This window comes from Zalophus californianus, chromosome 3 (genome assembly GCF_009762305.2).
Source record: "Zalophus californianus isolate mZalCal1 chromosome 3, mZalCal1.pri.v2, whole genome shotgun sequence".
NCBI classification, from domain to species: Eukaryota; Metazoa; Chordata; class Mammalia; order Carnivora; family Otariidae; genus Zalophus; species Zalophus californianus.
The window spans coordinates 24,962,228-24,976,908 of record NC_045597.1 but is presented as its reverse complement, the minus strand read 5'-3'; positions in this window follow the sequence as shown (position 1 = coordinate 24,976,908).

The window sequence follows — 14,681 nt, the reverse complement described above, 5'->3', positions numbered from 1 at the left end:
TTCAAAATAGGGATAAACTCCAAGTAATCTTTTGACATTGTAGTGTGGTAAAGGTATTTCCAGCAAAGACTACCTCAAGCTGTTTCACTGCTGCTAAAAACTAAGATGAATATGAGAGGAAATTGTAAGTTTAGAATAGGACAGTAAGGATGTGCCCAAACTGTATGTATTTCCACAAGTTTAAAATGTACTGATTTTTCTATACATGTGAACTAAACAAGGCTGATCTAACCAAATAAAAATATGTACTAGGCGGACAAGACATCAAGGTAAATTTGGATTCTAATCCTAGTTCTACCATTTAATAATTGAGTAATTAGAATCATTAAGGCTCAGCTTCCTTATGTATAGAATGACAATAATAGCTCAGAAAGTTAAGAAAAGTTCACGGCATAATACATGTGACATGACATAATACATTATATGAACTAATATACAAATTCAACATTATTAGCAATATTATTGAAAATAATAGCTTGGATACAGGTTATAATACACTTTTTTAAAGATCTGAAATTACAAATTGCAGAGGTCTCAAATTTGTAAAATTCTCCAATGTATTTTTTTTCCATCAGTGTGGCGTTAAAAATAGTTTAGTCCTCATTAAATTAGTAGATAAATTTCCATCAACGTGACAATTGCATCCTGCCAACATCTCATTTAAAGGATTACAAGCTGTTAATCATTTTTTTCTAATCTCTTACATGTTGATCTGAACCATTGCCAAGTCATATTATATTCCAAAATGCTTAAAGCACCTCAAGTTCCATGTAATTTCTCAAACTACATTGGTCAGATTATCCCAATGTGCAACTGCATAAGAACTGTAACTTTGACCTATTTGGTATGGAAATCACACTTGTGGCCACTATATAAACCCACTTTAAAACTATCAGAATGCAGACAGGTTCATTGGAGGAGCGATTCCCCACTTCCAGGGTATAAGCAAAATTTCCTTAGCAGTCTTTTTTTGCTAATGAGCCATATTGATGATGACTGATTTCAAAGGAATGAGATTACAAAAATCAAATGTAACAGCCTGAAATGTTAACTTCTGAAAATAACTGGTAAAAAAAAAGAGGAAATATGAACTATATTATATTGGTCTCTAACTTATTACATCACATACCCTATCTCAAAAGGCAGGGAAGTTATAATAATATCTACATGGAAAATAAAAAGTACTTCTATCTATTCGATTGGAGTCAGAAAAAGAGTATATAAAGTGAGCAGCATGGGGAATACAATTAGGATGACACTGGGTTGAAATAGAGGATGGGAACCTTTGATATTCTGGCTTATTTCCTCCAAAGTGTTCTGTTTTGTTCTACAAATTTTAAGTGATTTTAGTAATCTACCTTACTCTCTTCCTTTAGGTGATGATTCTATGGGCCAGTAGATTTTATTGTCTAGAAGTCATATTGGAACATACTCAATTTGTTCTCTCTGTAATTTGAAGTACTTGTTTCTAGTTTGTTGGTTAGCCCTATGTGATGCATCTGAGCAGGGACTGTGTCTTACGCCTGGAGTTAGTGAGTGCTCAGCAAACTATTCTGTCACTATTTCTTTAAGTTGAAGGAGATACACTTGATATCCTATAGTAACATTTTTAAAAATCAAAAACATCATACAAACAAATGAAAAGGCTTCTCTGGGTTCCAACAGCAACCACTCTTGAGGGATCTGTTGCTCTATCTTTTCCAATTATATATAAAAAAAAGAGAAAAACCCTATCTCCATTTCAAGTCAGATCCCTGAGTCTGCCCTAGGAATTTTCAGGCATCGGAAAGCTCTGCTGAATCACTTAACATTCTGCTTCAGTTTCTCCTTAAAGCACTTGTTTACTTTGCAGTCTTTGAATGCTTCAGCAGCTTTGATGCCCTTATGTCACTCTCCATCCCCAAGCTGGGTCCTGCCCACCGCAGAGCCACTGCCCTGAGTACCATTTCCATGCAGATGAAATAGTTGCATTCCAGGCTCCTTTGTTCATGACTCCACTTTGTCAATGAGTGTCAAATTGCTTCTAGGAGCTGAGATAGACTGTTTAAGAAACCTGACTGAATATCTATCTGGAATATCTATCTTGAGACTCTGTTCCATAACCGTACATTTTACTGTATGCTAACACTTCTCTGAAAAACAGGAATCTGATTCTCTACCTGATTGAGAACACATTATGAAATCAAATGTCTACATAGTTGAATTGTGAGATAAATGTGAAGTTTCTACTTCACGTTGACAATCGTGACTGGGCTGCTCACATTTTCGATATAAATGCTAGACCATTTTCTTTTCAGAGAAACTAGGGCCTGGGAAGCTCATGGTCAATTTTTTGGAAATAAAACGATGGTCTTATGTTTTCTTTTCCTATGAGAAGGCAAGGTTGATGGCGACTAAGCTCAAACCTGGATGTAGGACATATGTAGGACATAGTGTTTTCTGAGGCATGTTGTTCCAAATAAGAAAATATACCGGAGAGTCTAGCCTAGTATGTGCTGATCAGATGCCCATTTTTGAGTTGGTCCTGAGGGAAGCAAAAGATGTGACCCCAAAACATGCCTCTTTGGCATTTGGATTATTTGAACCCAAGGCATTCAAGACCCAGCAGATTCAAGAAAAACTTTTACCTTGCTCTTAACTACGTAAAAGAATTTAAATATGGGCGCCTGGGTGGCTCAGACAGTTAAGCTTCTGCTTTAGGCTCAGGTCATGATCCCAGAGTCCTGGGATTGAGTCCTGCATGGGGCTCCTTGCTCAACAGGGAGCCTGCTTCTCCCTTTCCCTCTGCCGGCTGCTCCCCCTGCTTCTACTCTCTCTCACTGTCAAATGAATAAATAAAATCTTTTAAAAAAAAGAGAATTTAAATAGAGGGCCTGGCCCAAAAAGAGACCCTTAAGTGGAGATAACTTGTTATCTGAAAGACCTATCTGTGTGGCAGGGCAAACACTGAATTACCAGACATCTGCTCTCCTTAATGTCCTGTGAATTACCCTCCTCTCCTTTGAAGCCCCAGGCCCATCTTTCTTTTCTTAGCTCCGGATGACGATGGATGACTATAAGCCACAGCTGACCAACATGCCTTAGGTCTCATATTTTTTTTATGGGGCTCCCATACATATGTAGTTACATTTGTTTTTCTTCCATTAATCTGTCTTATGTCAATTTAATTAATGGACCAGCCAAAAGAATCTAGAAGGATAAAGGAAACATTTCTTCTCCCCTGCAGTTGGTGACCCACATGGGCAAACCTCACTGGCTGGACACGGCTTGTTCTAGGCCTGCTGAGAGGGTAGCTGAGAGATGCTGGGATCTCTGACAAGGAAGTAAGAATTTTTACCATGTCAATCTCTTGGATCTCTCCCTGCAGGGCCCAGTGGGAGGTAGGGTAGTGAGTCCTTTTTCCTTTTTCTAAATGTAGGTTAGTGGGAGAAAATATTTGTGGAACTAGTTCCTTGGGTATACCGACTCTGGTGAAGATTTGATACGAGTATTCTTGGTTTTTATCGATCTTTTCCTTCGCAGGGGTGATCACTGTTTTTTGTTGTCTCCTTCTGTTGTGACATTTGTCACAGGAGGAATACCACAGGGTAGAATGTAGGCACTGGTGCCCGAGAAGCCTGCTATTCGAGCTGGTCTCACAGACTGATGAGTTCATATTTCTCACCAGACCTGCATCTATTTAGACAAATTTTGCTGTGAATTAATGTGCACATGAGGTGGGGCACTTGGGTGGCTCAGTCGGTCAAGCATTTGCCTTTGGCTAGGGTCATGATCTCAAGGTCCTGGGATTGAGTCAGGCTCTCTGCTCGGAGGGGAGTCTGCTTCTCCCTCTCCCTCTGCCCCTCTCCCCTGCTCATGCTCGCTCTCTCTATCTCTGTCTCTCAGATAAATCAATAAAATCTTTTTAAAAAATGTGCACATGAGGTAAAGTTATTGCTAAGGAACATCTTAGAAGCCAAAGCTACAAAATTGGTGGGCATGGGTTGAGCACTTAAGAGCTGTTAGATCACTTGCCAACTAACTCAAAGATTCCCATGTTAGGATAAGTTGGTCCCTGTGATGAGGGAGCAGAAGGCAAGCTGAGGGCAAAGCACAAGTTGAAACCCTGCAAATGCCTACCCACCCCACCAACACACACACACACACACACACACACTCCCAGGTGGGATCTGTGTGACATTCTCAGGCAGTCCTGGCTGCCCTAAAACTAAGGGAAGGAAAAACAAATGGCTATCTAATAGAGATCACAGTCCTGCAAGACGAACCTCTATCAGTTTACAAATGTCTTAGCGATTTACAAGGAAAAAACAGTAACCTAACTTCCAGAGGCATATAGACTCCATTTCCTGGAGCCCTAATATCACCCACCCATCTATAGTGATGTGGGAAACAAAGGCAGAGGAAATGTAGATAAAATTAAATGTTCTTATAACCTGCAGCCCATTGACAAATACTTGAGGCAGGCAGAGTGTAACGTCCCTTCAGGAGGCTCCCAACTGTCTTAATGTTAATGCCTTCCTAGAGGGAAAAAGGACCTTAGCTTGACAATAGTAACGCCTCCAGTATCCTAGGAGTCTTCTTTAGCATATCAAAGTCCTTTTGGACACCTCCCTTTTTCCTCACCTTCCACAACTCCCCAGTATATAATTAGCCACCCCTCACAACCTCGGTGCAGCACCTCATTCTGCCCACAGGTCCTGCCCCGGTGCTTTAATAAAATCACCTTTTTGCACCAAAGATGCCTCAAGAATTCTTTCTCAGCCGTCGGCTCCAGACCTCACCAAAATTAAAAAACTACATCAACTGGATGAGTTAGATTGACACTAGGACATCTGCCAACCTCAAAGAACATTCCATTCAACAAGGTACTCTAAAACACTGCACAATCCCCTACCCCGCAGCACAGCCCTCTTAGCTTTTAGTTTGGCTCTGACAGACCCAAGGCTTAGCTAAAGCTGTTAATGTGCATATTAAAAACCAAACCAAACCAAACAAAACAAAAAAACCTAGATGAAGTTCCCTTTCCTCTTCTGCGCCTTTGGAGCTTGGCTTTGGGACCAGTGACACTATTCTCTCTAGTCTCCACCAACCAGAGGATTCACGTACTTGTGCTCACCTGGGGAACACCTGTATAGGCTGCAAATCCAAAGAGAGAGCTGGGTCTTGGCAGCATTCTCTTTGTCTAACTGTGCCTTTTCTCAGGAGGAGTTTGTCATAAGGGGTCCAGGTCCAGAAGGGACATTTGTTGTTTCATCCTTCATTATTTTGTTGGTGCTGGAGAAGTCCCATTTCAGTAGTAACAGATTAATGGGTCTGGATTGGTGGTGTCTCGTATCCTTGTGAGAAACCGGAGATACCACTTGCACTAAACCATTCTTACCACCTGTGACGATGAAGTCTTTGCTTTGTGAAGCTAACTCTGGAAGCAAACTTTCTGGATCTTGTGAGACCTGCATCATTTACACTCTCCTTTGGGGATGGCCCTGGCATCCATGGTTAAGCTGTAAAAAGGCTAATTGGTTTGAGTTGCTACTGAGATTAAAATCAGATCTTATTCATCGATGGCCAGATGATGGATCCTTTGAATTGGACAAACTTCTATGTTAATTTTTTTGTTTTGTTTTAGAGAGCTCTTATTTTAAACAATTGTCTATTGGTACTTATGGAAATGAGACAGGGAAACTGAAGGACTCCATAAAAATCTGGTTTTGTTCCTTTTCCTCTTTCTATTCTTGCTAGCACCTGCCTGCCCACCCCACTTTACACATGCCTTATAATGCAAAGAGCGAATGTCCTCCTCCTAAAGGACAAGGAGTTAGTGATTTCTTTAAAATAGGTAACATCCAAGGAAGGACCAGGTGAGAATGACCTGAGGAAGCTATCATAGGCAGACTCCAGACCTCTGGAGCTAGACTGTCAACTTGCCAAAATGCCCCTGGATCCAAGAAATAATACCTGGGGCCTTGTCTTTGTTCTATCCTGTTCCCCTGAAGCCTGAGGGGACAAGAAGTCCAGACCCTCAATAAAAGCCCCCAGACCCAAACAAAGACGAGAGAGACTCGTGATCCGTTTCCTTTCCAAGTCTCCCAGATGCTCTGTATGTATCTGCTCTCTCTATATCTTCAATAAATTCTGCTCTTACTCCCTGCTGGCTTGTATATGATTTCCATCCTACATAAAGCCAAGGACCCTCTTGGCTGGTCCTGCAGGACCACCTCTGGGTCCCTGGACCTGGCCAGCAGGCATCTGAAAGGCCAAATTAAAAAGCAGATACTAGTAAGTATACTTATAACCTTTAACAAGATGAAAGGACAGAAATTACATTTAAAACAAAAATTAAGCTCCACATCCAATGTAAATTCTCATTCGTAAAATCTGGCCCTATCTCTCCTGCAAATTACCTTAGCTCCCCAAAATCCTCCACCTTCTCCAGAAAAGCCCTTAAACAACTTCCTGCCACTTTTAGTTTCCCCTTCCCTGCAAGATTTACAGAGAGCACTCCAGGGTATACAGTTTATTCATGTAAATACTAAACAACAAAAACCAGGAAATAAATTTAATAGAAGCACCCAGGGTGGCTAATAAGGCTCAGACATAAGCTTATTTTGCTGGGCCCTATATTCACCCTCCGACAGCTTCTAGCCTTCGTGTACAATGTCTTTTTGCAGATATATCCTAGAACTTGCCCAAAGAAGTCATGTCCCCTGGACAGCAGCCCATCTTTTAAATTTAAAGCTCCTTTACCTCCACTTTTCAGAAGATCCTACTAAATTTAGAGAGAAATTAGAAAGATTGGTGTCCATTTACAACCTCACTCACAGAGACCTTGATTGGCCACTCACGTGTTAATTCCCTCCCATGATTGTACTTTGTGAACTTTAGTTCTCAGACAAACCATATGGCCCCTCACAAAAAAAAAAAAAAAAAAAGAACCTAAAGTAGAAAATAGATGACCAGAATTTCTTTAGGCCTTCCTACAAATGATCAGTTGAAGGCTGACATTCAGGGGCTGATAGAGAGGGTTTCCCCGCCTAAAATGAATCAATCTAAAATTGAATTGTGTACTCAGAAAGAAGGCCTTTGCTAAAATGCTTTATAGAGATTTTACAAGGCATATTGCTTTATATCATGAGAATGTTTGCTGCTTGTCCTGGCTGAAAACTGACAAGATTTTATTTATTTATGTATTTACTTATTTATTCACTTAGAGAGCAGGAGTGTGTGTCAGGGGGAGGGGTAGAGGGAGAAGGGGAGAAAGAATCTCAAGCAGGCTCCCTGCTGAGCGCAGTACCAATGAGGGCCTCCATCTCAGGACACTGAGATCATGACCTGAGCTGAAACCAAGAGTCAGACCCTTAACTGAAGGAGCCACACAGATGCCCCCAAAATTGGCAAGATATTTTAAAAAAGGTTTTTTGTTTTTTGTTTGTTTTTGTTTTTTTAATAGCTCTATGGTTGGAGATTGGCCAGATTGGAAGATGATTTTCAGAGCCTGGTATGATTTTTTTTTTTTAATTTGGCCTCCTCCCTTAAGCTAAAATAAAACTATGTACCCAGAAGGAAAGAGAAACCTTTTAAACTCCTTTTAAAAGGATTTATGGGTGGACTAACCTATGATGTCATTTGAGTTACAACCCAATTATTGAGGAATTGGGTAGCAACAGTCCTTACCTTATAAATGTTTGCAAAACAAAAACTGCAACTCCAGATACAATTCAACATTCACTTATTTCTTGTTACCAATCTTAAACCTCCCCTATTTATCTCAAATAAAGGCTTACAGTATTAGCTTTAAGAAACCAAACAGCTTCTTGGAGGAACTTGCAGTCTTTCCCTGTGCTTCTGAAATGTAAATGTTAGCTCTTAATTAGACTATCCCCAATTCCTAAGATTGAAGAAGAGAAAAAAAATGGGGAGGGAGTCTTTTAAAATGCAATTGTTAGAAAGTCTCTCTTGCTCAAACTCTAGTCCACAATCTACTTAAAATTACTTGTCAGGGATAAAGATAAATTTTAAAAGTCTTCTCCATAAATATTAGCAAAAAGTTTTTAAGCAGCTAATTCTAAACTGTTCTATCTGCCAGAGACACAAATATTTAAAACTATTAACTGTTATACCAGATTCATGGCTAAAGTTTTGGAATGAAAGCTATGAGAGTTCTGTGTATGCCTGTATGTCTTGTGTATGTCTATGTATGTACACCATATGTTTTTCTACCTCCAGATGATATTGCCAAAATTAATTTGTAAAGAGTTCCATTTAATTGGCTTAAAATTAAGGGCTTATAAATTTTGTATTCCTAAAGTCCTCAGAAATATAACAGAAAGTAGCCCAAATGCATTTCAGGTTCATATCATATGAAAAGATACTCAATATTAAAGCTAGTTTACATTGACTAGTTAAATTAGGTATGACTTTAGAGTTATCAACATTGAATATAATGCAGACATACAAGATTTTTCTGCCTGGTTCTATTAGTCATATAAGTTTATATTATATCTCTTACAGAAATCTGTCTGCAAGAAAAAGAGCCTGGATGATGGCTGAATTTGCCTAATGTCTCATGAAGTTTTCATGAGTAATCTAAATGTAATTGTTAAGAGCAAATGATTTACGTAGATATAAATAGAATAAAAAGTTTTTAGGTGGACTCTCTCAAATAGTTTCCCAAATCTTTTTGGCAACCTGAAACCTTTAAGTTTTGCTAAGGTAAGCTAAATGATAAGTTTGTTGATTATTAAGATCAATTCCAAATAAGATAAAATACTGAAACATTAATTACTGAACATAAATTTACCTCCTTTTGGCTTCCTTTTACAGAAGAACTAAAGGATATCTGGGTCTATTAGTAAACATACATGCCACATTGAAAATAAAATATATACTATTAGGAAGCATGTATGTCTAGAAAATAGGAAATACATTCATAAATGTGCCAGTGTGAAGAATTCTAATGCAATGGACTGTTTACAATTGCTTACTTTTTTGTTAAAGTTTCTAAAGGTTGAGAATTCTAATTAACAAATATAGTCAAAACAACTAAAAAAGACAAGGGAAACAATTCTGTATGTAAGCCAAGTTAGATGTGTTTTGGTAAGAAGAGGTATGAGATGTAAAAATGCTGTTTTGTTGAGGGAAAAGAAAATATTTTTGCCTAAAGAGATGATAATTATTTTAAAGTAAGAAAGAGAAAAAAACATAAGACAAAATCTGAATGTAAAAATGAAAGTTATAGAAGGTTTATGAAAAAGGAATCTTTAGAAAGGAATATTAATGTGTGGTCAAGCTGGCTAAGATTAGAACAAATTTAATTAAGTTAAATGAATTTTAATATCAAAAGTACAGTCATGCAAAATTAAAACTTGTTTCTTTCTCTCTCTTAAAAGGACAAAGTGTTTTTGGACTATTGCTCTGTTTTTAAAAGAAATTATAAAAGGTTTTTCCTTTATATTATAAAGTAATCTGCCTAAAAGAACAAGGATTTTGTGTTTAATGAAAATAATTTCCTGTGGCTGTGTCAGGTCTTTGATTACTTAAGAAAGTTGAGTCTTTATGAAAAGAGTTAAGGTTGGTTTTTATAGTTTGTTTTTTATAACTATTTAATTTCCTGTGTTTGCCTTTAAAGTCTTTAATTGTCACTATGGTTAAATGGATAATTGTTTCACAGTGGCCTATGATCCAATTTGACCAAGTGTTTTCCTTCTTCATGCTGTATTGTTTTACAAACTGTATGAAACCCCTAAAAATCCAATATGTTCTGGTACAATGTTATCAGTCATAATTCCAGTTATTATCTTAAAATGTTATGTGTTGTAGAAATAAGCAAATTTTCTCATCAATTGCATTATAGTAAACTCTCATCAGGTCTTTATTCATGGTCATTCTGAAGTCTTGTCATTAACAGATGCTTATTATTTTACCCTGAGATTTGGCAAAGGTGTTTGCAAAAGTGCTTCATCTTCAAAGAAATTCATGGAAAGCACTCTAGAATACAGGTTTCTGATAACTTTAAGACCATAAAACTGAATTTCCAGAGCTAATTGGAAAATTGGATTCAAGCAGAACAAGTATTAATTACATGGGACTGCATGAACTGAGAAAATGATTATGATTTTTTTTTTATGATCTTGCTTGTTTTTTAATGTTTTGTTTTTCCAGATTTAATGAAATTTTTTTTCTCTTACTATGGCCTACAACAAATTGGTAAAAAGTATCTTTGTAAACAAAGATGAAACACTTACTTTTTCTCTCTACCTGATCCCTCCAGAATTGGAAAACTCTTGAGTATTCTTTTTATGGCAATATAGTTAGTTATTTGCAAAAGTTCAATGAGACTCTGTTTTCTTTGTAAAAGGACACGATTAGAAACATTGGTTATTATATTACTAAGGCTTTTACTGAAATGTTTGAGAGACCTATGCATACTCATAACCAGACAGTTTTAAGGAACCAAGGTTGACTTTATGGGGCCAATAAAGCCCATTGGAAATACTGTGCTGGTACCTTTTTTTACAGGGTTCCCAACGAACTTACCAGGTGAGTAAGGAAGGTCACTTTCTAGCAGGGACAGAAAACTTAGGATATTAAGGGAACCACAAGAAGAGAGGAGGAATTCACCCAAATCTATAGATATTGCAGGCAAAGTCTGATGGGGAATATCTGGCTTGATTTCTTAGCCTGAAGAGGCTCTTGAAAGTCCAATCTGAGATTCCTTCTGAAAAGTTCCAGCAAAGGAGATTGAAAGATACATGGTCAATCACTAGTCTTGATGCTTATGTAAACAATCAGGCCAAATGTATTAAAACTGGATTTAAATTACAAACGTATTAATCTCACTGTGGTTATCTTTGATAAATATATAGGTGATGGTAGAGCGAAAAATTATGTTTCAGTAATATACCTTTGTAGATATCAGATCCTAGTGCCATTATCTGTCTTTGAGGTTCCATCTCTAAACTGGACTGGATCCTGAATTCTTCTAATATCCTTGATATTTGGCTAAAACTCTTCAAACTAACATTTCCAATTTTTTCCCACCCTTCTGACATGGAATCATTGAGAACTAAAGCTGCCCTTTTTCCAAAACCATGCAAGCTGAAGTTGGGTAACTCGATATAAATTTCAGAGAAATCACCACAATAGCCCATATATGGGAAATCTTTATGCCTATTGCTGTATGATCCCCTCAAAAGATTATCAGAGACATTCACACTACAAATCAGGGAAATCTATCAGATTGCCCCTGCCTGCCCTTACTCTAAAAACCCTCCAGGCTGGACCTTGACTGGTTGCGTTCATAACTCAGAAACTGAGATTACAGTCTGCTCCATTTCTTACCCATTGTTTTTCTTTTGTTTCCATGGAAATACTTCTTATTAAATACCTGATTGCTTGCACCATAAGCCTAACTTTGGGAGCCCACCTGCATCACTGCCTCCTAAAATGAGACAAAACTGCTTAATTGAACTGATCTATTCTTAGGGCTAAGGACTGAGAGATTATTTCAATGAGATAAAGCAATCTGCCAACTCAACTTCTGGACTGTGAAACTTCTTTAGAAAGTTTCAAAGGTGGGACTGAGAGGGAGCAAAATATATGACCCCCAAATATGCCACTTTGGCGTATGAATTATTTTGAGCTGAAGGCAATCAAGACCCAGCGGACTCAAGAAAAACTTTTACCTTTCCCTTAACTGCCTAAAAGAATTTAGATGGGGGGGGCTCACCCAAAAAGAGACCTATTAACCAGAGATAACTTTTTATCTGAAAGACCTACCTATATGGTAGGGCAAACATCTAATTACCAGACATCTGTTCTTAATGTTCTGTGAATTACCCTCCTCCCTTTTGAAGCCTCAGGCCCCTCCCTCATTTCTTAGCTCAGGATGATACATAAACTTCAACTGACTGACTTGTCCTTAGGTCCCATATTTTTTTATGGGGCTCCTGAACATATGTAATTAAACTTGTTTTTCTCCTGTTATTCTGTCTTATGTCAATGTAATGGATAGACCAGCCAAAATAACCTAGAAAGGTAGATAAAACATTTTTCCTCCCCTACAGTCCCAACAAGCAAAGATCCTAGGTACCTGTGTTGAAATTGTCCAGTTTATTAAACTAATTGGGTTCAGGGAGTGAAATCCCTGGGATCATGGTCGTGCAATTATTGAGTCATTCTCCTGATAGAATAAAAACTGATACTTAGTCCAAACAGAGCTTCAAAATTACCTCCTCTGGGTAATGTTAAATTATATATATTCTCTTTATTCAGCCTCTCAGGAAACTGAGTCTTAGAAAGACTTAGTCATAGCTAACTTCCTAATATTCACCTTTTTTTTTTTTAATGAACTTCTTCCCTTCCTAAAATTTTCTCTTTCTTTTCTCTATTTTGGAATGCATAAGCACCTAATTAAACCTTTTTCTTTTCCCTGAGGTGCCTGGGTGGCTCAGTTGGTTAAGCATCTGCCTTCAGCTCAGGTCATAATCTCGGGGTCCTGGAATTGAGCCCCACATTTTGTCAGGCTCCCTGCTCAGTTGGGAGTCTGTTTCTCCCTCTCCCTCCACCCCTCCCTCCACCCACGCTCTCTCTCTCTCTTTCTGTCTCTAAAATAAAATCTTAGAAATTTTTTTTTCCCTTTTGTGATGAGGCTAAGGGTGGAGGCTTAAATTCTTTTTTCAGTTTTATCCTTGAATTCTTTCATGATTACACTATATGTAAATGGTAGTTATCCAAGAGTCATTATTATACTGCCACAGCACACGATGTATCTATCTTAGGAATATGTGATAAATTCAAATCTTTCTACTGGACTAAGAATTATAAATCTCCTTTTGTTCAAATCTTTTTTTTTTTAATTTTCTCTTATACTCCACAGTCTTTCCTATTTCTGTAAAGTTCTTCCAGTATGCTTACTACTAGCTCCTTAATTTTTGGTAATCTAATGATTTTCTTTACTATAGGGCTTTCTAAAGCCCAAATGTGATATTAACAAGATAGTGGACATTTTGAAATATTACTTTCTCTTACTCCTCCCCAGTATTCCAATTAGAAGTTGCCATAGATTCCACCACTATATAATTTTTTTTCATTGAATCAAATATTTCAAATGTCAGGAGACTACAAGTGTTTCCTCTCAAGACTAATGTTTGTTAGTTTTGCAATAAAAATGAAAGATTATTTATGAAAACTGATTTTATAACATTCATCAGTAATTTAAAAGATATTCTATTTTCAGCAAGTGTAATGTTAATTACTTCATCTTCCTAAGGAAATAATGAAAAATACAGTTTAATATGTATCCACAATGGGGCAGAGTTAGAAAGACCCTGAATTTTCTATAACAGTAACATGTGATTATAATGTGAATCCATAAGATAGAATATTATGCAACTGATACAAATATTTTCCAATAATCTTATATTATTTTAAAAGTGATAAAATTTAAATACAGTGTGTCTCAACTATGTGGGTAAATACACATCCACAAACATGCATCACAGACCTTCAGAAGGGAGAGTACTAAAGCGTTAACAATGGATAGAGCTACGTGTTAAGATCTTAGAGTCGTCTAATATTATCTCTGTTTATATTTCCAAATTTCCTACAGGCATATATTATGCTAATCAGTAAAAACTGAATCTGTCTTTAGGAAAAAAAAATCTATCTTTTTGTAAAGAATAAAAATCTATTAGTAAGGCCTTCTCAATATGTGTTCTCATGTGGGAGATAGTATTATTTTTAAATGTAAGTGAATTTGCACAAGTAAGTAAATACCAGGGGGATAAACTCTAATCTCCCCTACTCCAAAGTCACTCACTGCAAATGAATTAAACAACAAGGAAGATTCCTGAACTCTTACAAAGCATCAGGTGCCATTTAGTGCATCATCAAAGCGCTGAATGAATCCCAAAGGCCCTAGATCAAGGCAGCATGCCAGCCACCATCTCCAAAGGCATCCAAGAAGTAGCATCCCTGTGCACAATCAAACACACAGAGGAAACTTCTCTGTTAGCACTCAGTCTATACATGTGACCGAGAAGCAATTCTCTTGCCTTCAACAGCAAAAATAAAGTGGCGGGGGGAGGCAAAGGAAGTTACTTCCCTTTCATATTCAATAGGTAAAACAAGTCTGGCCCACTTTACTCCTAAAATATTACCTCAGCATACACTTCATTTTTTTTTTTTACAGGTTTTGATCTTAAAATCATAAAATCTCAGACTTTCAAGAGATTTTATTATTAAACTTCTGGGTCTCACATTTTAAATCCACAAGAATCACCTAGAGATATTGTTAAAATGAATTTCCTGGGCTCCACTCTGAGAAACTCTGATTTGATGGTGGAAATCTATATTGCAAATAACATCCCAGGTGTGACTGAAAGTCAAGTGGTCTTTGGAGCCCATTTCACAGGCTACAGCAATGGTTCTCATACCTGTAAAATCCTTTGATAACACAGTTAACAACTGTTGTCATTTGCAAAGAAGACACAAAAGAATAATCATTAGCAAGTTTAGGTTTACATATACATCTTTAAATTACACACTTGAGGTGACTTCCACATTCTATTTCATGTCCATTTAACTCTGAGACAATAAGATTAAAAAACAAAACAAAACAGACAAAAAAACAGAATCACCAAAGTAGATCCAGGAAATGCAGCCAACAGCTTCAATAGACCCCA